General features: G+C 36.3%; 1 protein-coding gene across 1 annotated transcript in view; it reads left to right on the forward strand.

Annotated features, from left to right (window-relative positions):
- Positions 1-12,579, forward strand: part of LOC145684072 (uncharacterized) — a 526,936-nt gene that overhangs the window by 150,059 nt on the left and 364,298 nt on the right. The gene's annotated exons all lie outside the window — the stretch shown is intronic.

The raw sequence follows: 12,579 nt of genomic DNA on the forward strand, positions 1-12,579 counted from the left end.
TTTTTTTGGTTTCTCCCGTTTACTTCTACATTCTCTTTACCAATATTTTGGTTTCTTCCTTTTATTTTCACATTCTCATCACCATTTTTTGGGGGTGCTCCCGTTTACTTCCAGTTTCATCACCAATTTTTTTGAGTTCTCCCGTTTACTTCCACATTCTCATCACCAATGATTTTGCTTCTACCGTTTATTTCCACAGTTTCATCACCATTTTTTTTAGTTCTCCCGTTTACTTCCACATTCTCATCACCATTTTTTGGGGGTTCTCCCGTTTACTTCTACATTCTCATCACCATTTTTTTTCATAATCATTCACTTTCATCAATAATATACCACCTTCAGCGAAAAGCAATCGTAGGACGTATTTTTTTTTAAATCCCAAACATAGCTATTAAATATTGTAATGTCCCATATGGTTGTGTTTACAAACACCCATCATGTGCTTCTGTTTACAAACATCCGACATGTGCTCCTATTTACAAACAACAACCATGTGCATCTTACTACCTATTCTGATTCTTTGTTCACCCTGAAGTATACATTCTAATTCTCCCAGGATTCGGAATAATCTCATATTCGGAATACTATAGCTGCAGACAAGGGAAGAGCAGCGCCACCCCATCACCTGGAGCACTATATAGCCGAGAGGATTCCATGGACACTGGTCAAATTCCCTTTCTTGGCTTGCAGTGGAACCAGGAAGTACCTCACCTAAACCCACAGCCTTTAGCGTGCAGTAGAGCTATCGGTTCATTTTTCTCCTGGCTTGTAGTGGAGTCTTGTGGGAAACTTGACCTCTCTTTCTGCTTGCAGTGGAGGAACGGGAGATTCCTAATCAAAACCCGCGCCTAACTTGCAGCGGAGTTTTGTCGGGACTCTAACCCCTCTCTGCTTGCAGTGGAGCAGCAAGTGTACTATACCTTCTCACGTAGCTTTCTCCGTGAGAATTCCTTCCCGAGAGAGTCAGGTCGAGGGGACACCTATTTAAACCAACAACATCAGAGAATTTGCATCTATTTTGCTTTATAGTGGAATTTTGTAATAAAATCCGGCAATGGAAAAACAATTCCGCTCTATAATTTAGTCTATCTATTCTCTACTTACACTTGCACAAGCAGAATTTTACAATATTGAAACTTGAAGTATACATACATCAGTTCCAGTTTATTGATTAATTGATTGATTGTGACTTTATAGAGACGTCAACATTGAGGCTATTTGTCCCCAGTTTCAGTTTCAGCATAGACGTGTAAGGTCGGAGATGAAACATGTCCTTCAGATAGACTATTTATCCATATTGAATAATCATTTATCACTCACTAGCTCTTATAGGAGCGTTTGCTCTATTGGAATCAATATAGAAACTGGGAATTTGTTAGTATATTTCTGCCATATCTGGTTTCAACAGAAACATAAGCTCTGAAGTAAAAATAATTTTTACAATCGTTAAACAGCATTATAGAAAAGTTCTCGGCGCCAATTATAGATTTTTCTCGATATAGATAAATGCTAAAACCAATAATGGTAGTGGATTTCTACAACTTCCGCTTTTCCTAGAGAAATAAGGGAAGAATTTGAATATATTACAATATCCCCTCATATTGGAAGTCTCCTGTATTATAAAATAAAACCAAATGCTTCAGCACAAACACAACCAAGCAGTTGACGGATGCCGTCACACCGATGGAACACGGAGAGGACACGAAGAGATACGAAGAGGACCTCTCCATAGGCTCCGCCTCCGAGGACTAGCTATAAAAGCGGACGCTTCGAGGCAGAAGACATCAGTTGTTAACTGGTCATACATACCCTCACATATTTCTCTAAGCTGCAACAGGCAGGAGATACCAATCCTACACCTCTGAGCTGCAACATGCAAGTGGTTCCTTTAGGCCCAGCTACAAGGAGCACGGTCATTCTTAACCAACCAACCTCAAACCTTCAAGGTACAACTGGTAGGAGGTCCAATTATAAAACAAAGAACTTTTAGAGACTTACTTATTTGTAATCTGTGTACAGACTGTATAAGACATCTTTTACAATAAAAAAAAAGTGATAAGAAAACCCATGTACCTTACTCTAATAAATATTATAATATTATTGCAACACTGAATGAATAACGAAAGAGAGAAAATTATTATATGCATTATTATAGACAGTATTCTGTTATGACAACTATGCATTATTGACAAAATAAGTAAATATATAAAACTACAAAGGTAATTTATAAATCATGCTGTAATTTCCACAAGCTCGTGTACACATCCTAATCGACCTAAGTATAAGGTCATAATGAACCAAGAGGTAGTGTGGTAAGCGGACTATTTAATATGGAGTTCTCTACTCTGTCAATATTTTCAGTCAATTTTCAGTGACATTCATGATGAGTGATCAGCAACGTCTTATACGTACGTGAACTATTACTGTGTGAGTTCAAACTACTACATAACGCTGTGACAACAACCCAATACATTTGTCATGGGAAAGGGGAAGGTGCAGTGCACTACAAAACAGAAACTTTTGGTTCCAGACATTTCGTGTAGGTTGAAAGATATGTCGAAGATCAGTCAAGGTCCGGGTGCTCCTGAGTAACGTTTCTGAAGTCATACGGTACACCGTTTAGGAGCATCCATCCACCAGCGCACGATGATTGTCAAACCAATTCGGCGTTTTCCAGTCCACTGTAGTGCGTCACTTTAACGAATTCGGAAGCTGCCGTACTGTACGACATGAGATAAGCCCATCTCAGACCTAGAGAAAAGTATATGTGCTGCAAAGTCCGCGTGATGTCCGTTACCTGAAATGGAATCACATATGCTCCGAAAAGTGGGTGTGTGTTGTGCAAAAACAGTACTTGAACAAGAGGTAACTCAAAGAATGGGTTGCCAAACAGGCTGTCTCGATCATAGTCATGCTCTGTGTGTGGTGAAACGAGAGTAACTCACATCGAGTTAATTCCTACCGGTCATACCATAAATACCAAACTTTGTTCCAAACAGTTGTACTGGATTATGCAACACTAAACAGTATATATATATATATATTCTAATTCGTGAACCGAAAACGTGTCCTGCTGCAACATGAAAACGCATTTTTGCCACGGTTCAAGACATTTTGGCATAACTATAGCATCACTTACCCGCTTCGCTGGTTTAATTTAAGAAAAAAATAGTAATATATTCCATTAGTCAGTCAATTTTTACTATTACTAAAGCGCTCTCTGATATCAGTCATTTTCGATCATTTTTATATTTTTCTTCCCTCCTCTTCCCCATGTTGCGTGGCTGAATTTAGATTTAAACGGCATCGGAAACGTCACTGTTAATCTCAGCGACACCGAAAACTATAGATTAAACACTGATATCGATCAATTTCGACCACTTTTAAATGCCTCTCCCTTATGTTACACCGTCAAAGTGATATGATAAAAACCATCTCAGGTCCGAACCTCATCTAGGTTGAAAATTTGATCAAGATCAGTCGGGTAGTTCAACAGTTATTAAGTTATACATATAGGTTATTAAGTTATTAAGTTATATTAAGCTATATATATTAAGTTATTAAGTTATATCTCTCCCATACCCATCACCTAAGCTCTACTGTCAAAGTGATATGACAAAAAACACCCCAGGTCCGAACCTCATCTATGTTGGAACTTTGATTAACATGGCTCGGGTGCTTTAAGAGTGATGAAGTCACAAACACAATCACTTTCATTTTCATTTTTATACATATATCTCCCCTCCCTCTCCCCTACATTGCACTGTAAAAGTGAAATGACGAGAACATCCTAGACCCAAACCTTGTCTACGTTGAAAATTTGATTGATTTTGTTAGGGTGGGTCAAAAGTTATTAACTCATAAACTTAGTCACTTATAGTCACTCTTGATTTTTGTATATCTTCCTTCCTTTCCGTACTCTACGTTGCTCCGTCAAAATGAAATAATAATAATAATAATAATAATAATAATAATAAAACATCTTAGACACGAACCTCATGTATGTTAAAAATTTGATCGAGATTGGTCATTTGGTTTTTTATCTCCCCTCCCCCTTCCCCTACCGTCCAAGTGAAATGATGATAAAAACACGAACCTCATGAACTTTGAAAATTTGATCGAGATCGGTAGGGTGGTTCAGGAGATTAAGATTCACAAACTTAGTCACTTTCAATTTTATAATATAGATTATATGGACATTAGATTTATTATGTGATGCTTCATGAATTCAGGACTTCCCTTGCTTTTAACCAGTATTTATTGTGCGATGATTCATGAATACGGGATTTACTTTGTTTTTAACCAGTACTAATAGTGTGATACTTCATGTGATGCTTCATGAATTCAGGACTTCCCTTGCTTTTAACCAGTATTTATTGTGCGATGATTCATGAATACGGAATTTCCTTTGTTTTTAACCAGTACTAACTGTGTGATACTTCATAAATACGGAATTTCCTTTATTTTTTAACCAGTAATTATTGTGCACTGCTTCATGAATACAGGATTTCTTCTCTTTTTAACCAGTACTTATTGAGCAATACTTCATGAATACAGGATTTCCCTTGTTTCTAAAAAGTACTTGTACGATGCTTCATGAATATGGGATTTTCTTTGGTTTTTAAATATAAGAATGCCTTTGGCCTCATTTTATCATTTTCCAGAAATCATAATTGCTTCTTAGTAGCCGACTATTTCTACAAGAAAACTCAGAAATTAGAATAATTGAAGAAAAACACATTCTAAGCTTCTGATTTCTTACTTCTACACAACACGGTAGTAATTTTTTTACTCGATACCAGAAGAAATAAAAATTTGGATAGGTCTTTTTTACGTGAAACAGCTCGTTCCGTTAGAATATCTTTTTCCCTGAGAACCTACTTCTTAGGTTATAGTATGTTATATTTTCTTGTTAATGTCATTTAAGTGTATGCATTGCATGTTATATATTTATTTCGGTGCAGATTAAGTTTAAGTACACCACATTTTGCAAAATTTACAGAAAAATTGAACATTCTGCATTGAAAGACATATTTATCAGCAACAGATTTCTATATGCGACTAATTTAAATAGTAAATAATATAGCTGTATTTTATGCTTAAACGAGTAGATTTACTAGTATTAAATCATTACAAGTGCTGTGGGAACTCATATCATAAAGAGTGACATTAAAGAATTTATAATTGAAACATACAAGCACTAACCTAAGCTACCGTACTAACCTAACCTACTATACTAACCTAACATACTCTACTAATCTAACCCTACCCTACTCTACGATCCGTGGGGGCATGGTGGCTCAGTAGTAGAGCGCTTACCTGTGATGCGTGGAGTCGCTGATTCGATTCCTGACCACGAAAGTTTGTGGTGAACAACATCGTCAGCGTTCATACACTATCTGGAAAACCTGGAAATCTCAGGGAAATTGATTTTGGAAAAAAAATCCTGGATAATTCAGGGAAATCGACCTGGAAATATCAGGGAAATTGGTTTCAATAATTTTGTGTATTTTGAATGTATTCAAGTATAGAACAAAAGTATTTAAGACCTGGAAATTACAAAACTAATATCTGGAAAAACCTGGAAAGTTCAGGGAAATTGAGTTCGATATTTTTGTATGAGCCCTGATCGTGCTCATGGGTTTTCTCTGGGTGCTCCCGTTTCCTTCCACTTTTTATTCTACTAATTCTTCCATCATCATGCCGTTGCTTTATTCATCGTCTACCTTAGCCTAACAAGCGTAAACGTGGGATGCTAAAAGATTTCTACAATCCGTAACGATAAAGCTGGGATTAAACCGGAATAACGTGGAAAGAAGCTATGGGCTTAGCCATTTGCCAACCAAGAGAAGCACAATAATATGTTAAGAATTAAGTTTAGAAGTATCACTTACAGAAAGACGGAGTAGTTAGTCTAGTTTTGTGCACGAGATAAGATGAAAACTAAAGTTTTCTCGTTTCTTCAATTTTCTAAAAACATCATTTCATTCCGATTCTCAAAAAATGTTTTGTTATCTTGCCTCGTTTCATAATTTTATGTACAAAATGTATTCTTCGATCTTTGTCTTTTAATTGCATCTGAAAGTTACGAGAATCCTTCTGCGCTACGAAAGGTTTACGAAGTGTATGATATAATAGCATTTAGACCATATTTACTATTGGAGAAGTCCTTTCTGCTGATGCAGTGGCTAGCGCCTGTGCCTTTGGTTTACATTGTACTGAATTCGATTCCAGGTAGGAAAATAATTTCATAATGATTCACTTTCATTAATCATCTTTACCCTAAAAGGCACGAGACGTTAAATGAAAAAGAGCACCTATTATTTAAGTAGGTAGCGCAATGCTCTGCGTTTTAAATGTTGATAAGTGGTATTCATTGTATTCATATAATGAGTTTCTATTTATAGTCACTATATTATGAGCCATGCAACACTAAACATGTTTGAAGATCAAAAACATGGGTGAAGTAATGCTTCCCACGAGACAAGGTTTGTTGTCTCGTCTCGAATTTCAATGAAACGTACTTATCATCTCGTCTTCAAGACGAAAAATTTCTCATCTCGTGGTCATCACTATTAGCACAGATTACCCAGAATGAAGAACGGCTGTTTAGATAGCAGTGTTCAGTATTCAAATGTTTTATAGAATTCTTGTACAGGTGGCGTCAGTGTCAAAGCAAAGTAATAAGATTTACTAGTAGGGATTATGATCGGAAATTTTTGCTTCTTCCTAAAACTGTTGTTGCTCTAACCTGTTTAAAAGCATGTTTACCAAACAACTGAACCTAAGATGTATAATTAGTTTCACACTAGTCCCATCTGTACAAGAATTCTAATAAATACCTGAAGGCTACGCAGCACCACTGTCCTGGTACCCGTTGGGGATCTGACTGTCTGTGGTAACACCTACATTACCCAAATATACTCCTGTAATCGTCAATTAATGTTTCTCTGACGTAGGGTTCTTTCACATCTTACAATTACGAACACAAACTCGGAACAGATTAGTTGATTCCTTTAGTTTGAACATCCGTTGTCAGAAGCAGTGGCAGCTCTTCAGGAAAATCACATCGGTAAAAAGCACATTTTACCGCCGAAAACTAAGGAAACGAAACTTACCTAATGTTTCAATTCTTGAATTCAAGAGTTAGTGCAACAGGTAAGCAGGCCCGTAGCCAGCCCAAAAATTTAGGGGGGCGGTAGAAGTTAGGGGGGCAGACCCAATCATATTATACTTCATCACCATATTATAGTTCATTTGCAAGCCTACCATGAAACTTTTACGGGGGCAGCTAAAGTTTAGGGGGGCCTGGCCCCCCTTATCCCCCGTGGATACGGGCCTGCAGGTAAGTATTTATCGCTTAGAGTAAAGTAATAAAAGTTTAATCTTTTTTTTATTATGTCTTCCGCTAAAGCTGCCAGTGAGACTATATAAGTAGAGCGAGAACTACAGTTTAAAAGACAAATGAAATGAAATAAAATGAAATCTTTCAGTTTAAGAGACCTCATCACTGCGAAATTAAAATACCGCTAAGTTGACAATAACTATGTGATATATTCAAATAGATAAAAGATAATCGAAAAGTGGAACAAGACCTCCCTAGACAATATTACTTTGCGTGAGATACTGTTATCGTGACTCATTTATCTGCTTTCGATTTCCAGCCATTTAGAAAATGGGCATTTATTTTCGCGTTTCTAAATAACTGCAAACGGAAAGCTACTAGGTGACTCGTGATAACGTGATAACGATGCAAAATAACATCGTCTAGGGAGGTATTGATTCACTTTTCGATTATCTTTTATCTATTTGAAGATAACACATAATTACTGTAAAATTAGCAGTATTTTAATTTCGCAGTGATAAGGACTCTTAAAGTCCCACGATAATGCCTATTAGGCTAAGGGAGATGATGATTAAGTCAAAGTGATTGATGGTAAGAATTGTAGAATGAGAAAGTGGGAGGAAATAGGAGTACCCTGATAATACTCAACCGGCACGATGTTGTCCACCACAAACTTACTTGGCCGGGAATTGAACAAACGAACCCATCGCACCAAATCTAAGCGCACCACCACTTTTTTTTTTAAATATTTATTCAGAGAAATATTTTACAATATAACTTTACAAGAAAATATGTTGTACAGGTGACAGTGAATTAAACATTTCAAGAGAATTCTCATGTAGTAAGAATGCACCACTGAGCTGTAGTAAGAGTGAGGGGGCCACTGTAGCCTCCTACAGTTTAATGGAGATTGAGCATTGTATTTATTTCTTTTGTAAAGAGCAAGGCTCAATAGAACTAGACATATCACTGCCGAGCTAATTTATAGTCAAATATTATCTTCAGACTAACATCGAAACTTCTATAGCTTGAAACTAAAGGAATAAAAGTTATCTAATGTTTTAATTATTGAATACAACAATTAAAACATTAAAACACTTTTGTTCTTTTAGTTTCAAGCAAAAAATCTTTCTTTTTAACAAATGTGATTTTACTTATGAGCCGCCTCTGATGTGGAAACGGAGAGACAAATTTAATAACCAGTTTGATAACCAAAAATCTTGATAACGATTCGGACGAACCGGTTAAATGACTCCACAACATATAAAACAAAACGTACTACAGTTTTAAATAGTTGTATTTATTTGTATTTACGCGTTTTGTTAGCAGAGAGGCTGTATCTGACAAGACCTACAGTTCACACTGGTAATCTAAACCACTGTAGTGTTTTCGATGCAGTAATATCGGAAATCGAATCAAGGACCTCGTGTACCAAAGGGAAAGGGCCAGGAAAGAACACTCTTAACAGAGGTATGTAATGATAATAGTATGTATCTTTTAAAACTTACTGGTAGTGTAAAAGTAGGAATGTTAATATTCTCCAACGGTTGACGTATAAACAATGCATTGTGAAGCTATTTGTCTTTACAGTGAAATCTTACGTTGTCTGGCAACCTTGTTTCCTACTGCCATTTCCTGTGTGACGAGTCCATTTTTGACGTCACAAGCTCAATCAATCGCTTTTCAACCTCTCCCTCCTCGATTCCACTCTTATTTCCTCCAAAAACTTCAATCCATTCCGCCCCCTTCCCCCGTTGCTAGCTGCTAAACTAAGCTAATCGGATTACGAGCTTTTTTGACTCGATTATCGGTCCAATCCTTAGTTTGTATAACCTATTCTCTCTCTGTCGATTGCTACAACTCTTCTATTTCCACTGCTCGTGCCCCCTTCTCCTCCGCGGTATACGCTCCGCCAGTTTCATATCGGGTTGGTATTCTTGTTTGAAATGCTAGAGGATTCCCCTACCCCCCAATTCTTCACCAAAATTCATCCCCCTCTCCTACTATCCGCCACCGCCACAAGCAAACGCATTTTTACACTTTTTTTTTTCGCTGGCTCTTCTTTATACACTACTAGTAGTGTATCGAACCGGAAACAATTGAGAGTCGGTCAAAAGGTCGAACTTCGATAATATATAATACAAATACAAATTTCTTTTTTTTTTAAGCAAGAAAAAAAGAAACGTCCAGTGAATACTTTTTAAATAGAAAAAAAAAAGAGTTGCTTGATACATCACGTATTGCAAATAAAGAAAATTGGTATCAGATGGTAAATTGTGTTTGCAATATGAAGATCCAACATTTGATTTCAGATAAATAATAACTAATCAGGTTACATTTGAAAATAGTTCATCAATCTGTCCTTAACAAATCACCTGAAATTATATATATATATATATATATATATATATATATATATATATATATACACTCATATATATATATATATTTAGAATGTATCGAAAAGGTCTTTACAAGATTGAAAACTCACATTTACTCATTCATTTATCTTACAGATATGTTTTTTGTGTCATTTTGTGGCAAAGTACATAAAAGTTTTTGACTCATGTAGTACAATAGTTCAGAAACAAGCCATCACAAGCGCTAGCAGCACTCGCAGCAAAGATGGCTGCCTTTACTGGTCCCGAGCGTGCTAGCTGTGTGTTTTGGTTTGAAGAATCCAAGTCTGCGACAATTATGCAACGTAATTTTTGAACAAAGTATGATAAAGACCCTCCCGGTTGGCCTCCTATTTATCCGTGGTATAAGTGTTTTATTGAAACTAGATTTTCGGTAAGACACAACAAATTTTCAGATCGTTCCCGTACGACTGAAGGTTGTAGAGCATGTGAGACTTCAGATGGAATGTGTACCGTATCACAATGGAAGCCACACTAAACTTAATAACACTATAAGGTTAAGATTTGATTTACTTAGCTACAAAATGGTATCAAAACCAAGTCTGTAACCTAAATAAATAAATTAATATGAGTTTTCAAAGTTGTAAAGTTTTTTGATACATCCTATATATATATACAGGGTGTTAATGAACTATACCGACAAACTGTAAGGGCTAATTCCTCACACCAAATTAAGAGAAAAAGTTCGTATGGACCTATGGCGGAAAGTGCATAGTTTCAGAGCTATGGCTGTTCAAAATCGCGAAAAAGCCGAAATTTCAACAGGTCCGATTTCGAATTCCTGGAACTGTGTGAATGATGATCCTTATTAGCGTAAAGTATGTCACACACACACAATCCAAAAGTGCATATTTCGTCAATTTTCAATAGGTGTACACGGTATTTACTTCAAGGTGTAACTCTCGGATATGCTCTCAATAGAGCTTTCAGATAAACTCTGTTTTCAAGGAGGTCCAAAGTAGGCAGAAAGTAAGCCTTGACAACAATGAACATCCAATGCTCCGGAGGGAAGTCGGAAGTGTTAGGAACCGGAAGCTCAATGTTTTTTTGTGTTCAGATTAACGTGTGATGCGATGTATTTCATCACAGTATATTTCATGTTTTCTTCATTTATAAGCGTGAAAGAGAACACTGCAGCATGCGTTTTCCCGAGTACGTGAGACCGTGTTGCTGACGATCCTTAACACTTCCGACATTGCGCCAAAGGATTCCATCTTCACTGCTATCAAGGCTTATCGTTTGCCTACTTTGGACTAATTATAAAGTCAGAGCATATCTCAAAATCCGGTTGATGACATGTCTGGGAATTTCACCCTGCATGGAATACTCTATACACCCATTGAACATTAATGAAACATGCATTTTTCGATTGCGTATGCGTGACTTCCTTTACGCTGATAAGGAACACCATCCACAGTTTCTCAAATTCGAAATAGGACCACTTGAAATTTGGCTTTTTTCATGATTATGGGAAGCCCTAGCTCTGTAACTATGCACTTTTCCCCACAGGTCCATATGAGCTTTTTTCTTATTTTAATGTAAGGAATCGCCTCCTACAGTTTGTCGGTATAGTTCATTAACACCCTATATATATATATATCGGATGTTTTAAGAATGGCGCTCACGAACAACAGAATGTTATTCCTCAGGTCTAAAGAGCAAAAATCCTATATAATGACATAACCTCCAGGACATTCTTGAGCCGTTATAAGGAATCAAAATTTCAATATGTGGCAACGTCGCAGACTAACTTATAACCATTAGCATTGCTCTACGAATCCATCAAGCAGTTACATCGATTGTTACACTAATAAGTGGTGCTAATGTAATCGTATATAGACTTTAACTTCCATCTGGAAAGAATCGATATAAGTATTTGATAGATTGGTAGATCTTGTCTGTGGTTCTTTAACTGCGACGTTGCAATATAGTGCAATTCGGGTCTCCAGACAAGGCCCGAAAGCTGTACAATTATATGTATTTTTCGCTTTATTTTGACTTGTAGAATAATGCTGTGTAGTCCGTAGCCTTCACTTATATATATATATATATATATATATATATATATATATATATATATATATATATATATATATATATATATAGATAGATATAGATATAGATATAGATATAGATATAGATAAAGAGCCGTGGTGACCTTTGAAAGAAGCCCCATAAGTAAAAATTAGAATTGTGACGCTGCAAGCTAATGGAAGAAAATTTACTTAATATCTTCTAATTCTTCTATACAAGAATTAGTACATCAGGTAAGATTTCTTCCCTTAGCTTAAGGGAAGAAAATTCACCTAATGTCTTCTAATTCTTGTATACAAGAATTAGTACATCAGGCAAGATTTCTTCCCTTAGCTTAAGGGAAGAAAATTCACCTAATGTCTTCTAATTCTTGTATACAAGAATTAGTACATCAGGCAAGATTTCTTCCCTTAGCTTAAGGGAAGAAAATTCACCTAATGTCTTCTAATTCTTGTATACAAGAATTAGTACATCAGGCAAGATTTCTTCCCTTAGCTTAAGGGAAGAAAATTTACTTAATATCCTCTAATGCTTGTATACAAGAATTAGTACTTCAGCTAAGATTTCTTCTCTTAGCCTGTACCAATCTGCCTTTCCTCAAAAGTCATCCACTATAAAGAGATTTCATGTGAATGCTTTTGCTCAAAAGTGTAGTAAAATGGAACTACGAGGGAGGTTCAAGTCAAATTGAGACTTTTTGTGTCTCGCATGTTTGTCGTACTTATAAAAGACAAGTATCGACTTGCATGACGCGGTGAAGCCGTGAAACTATGGTTAGTC

The sequence above is a fragment of the Thermobia domestica genome, chromosome 4 (genome assembly GCF_964235325.1).
Source record: "Thermobia domestica chromosome 4, izTheDome1.hap1.1, whole genome shotgun sequence".
In the NCBI taxonomy this organism is placed as follows: domain Eukaryota; kingdom Metazoa; phylum Arthropoda; class Insecta; order Zygentoma; family Lepismatidae; genus Thermobia; species Thermobia domestica.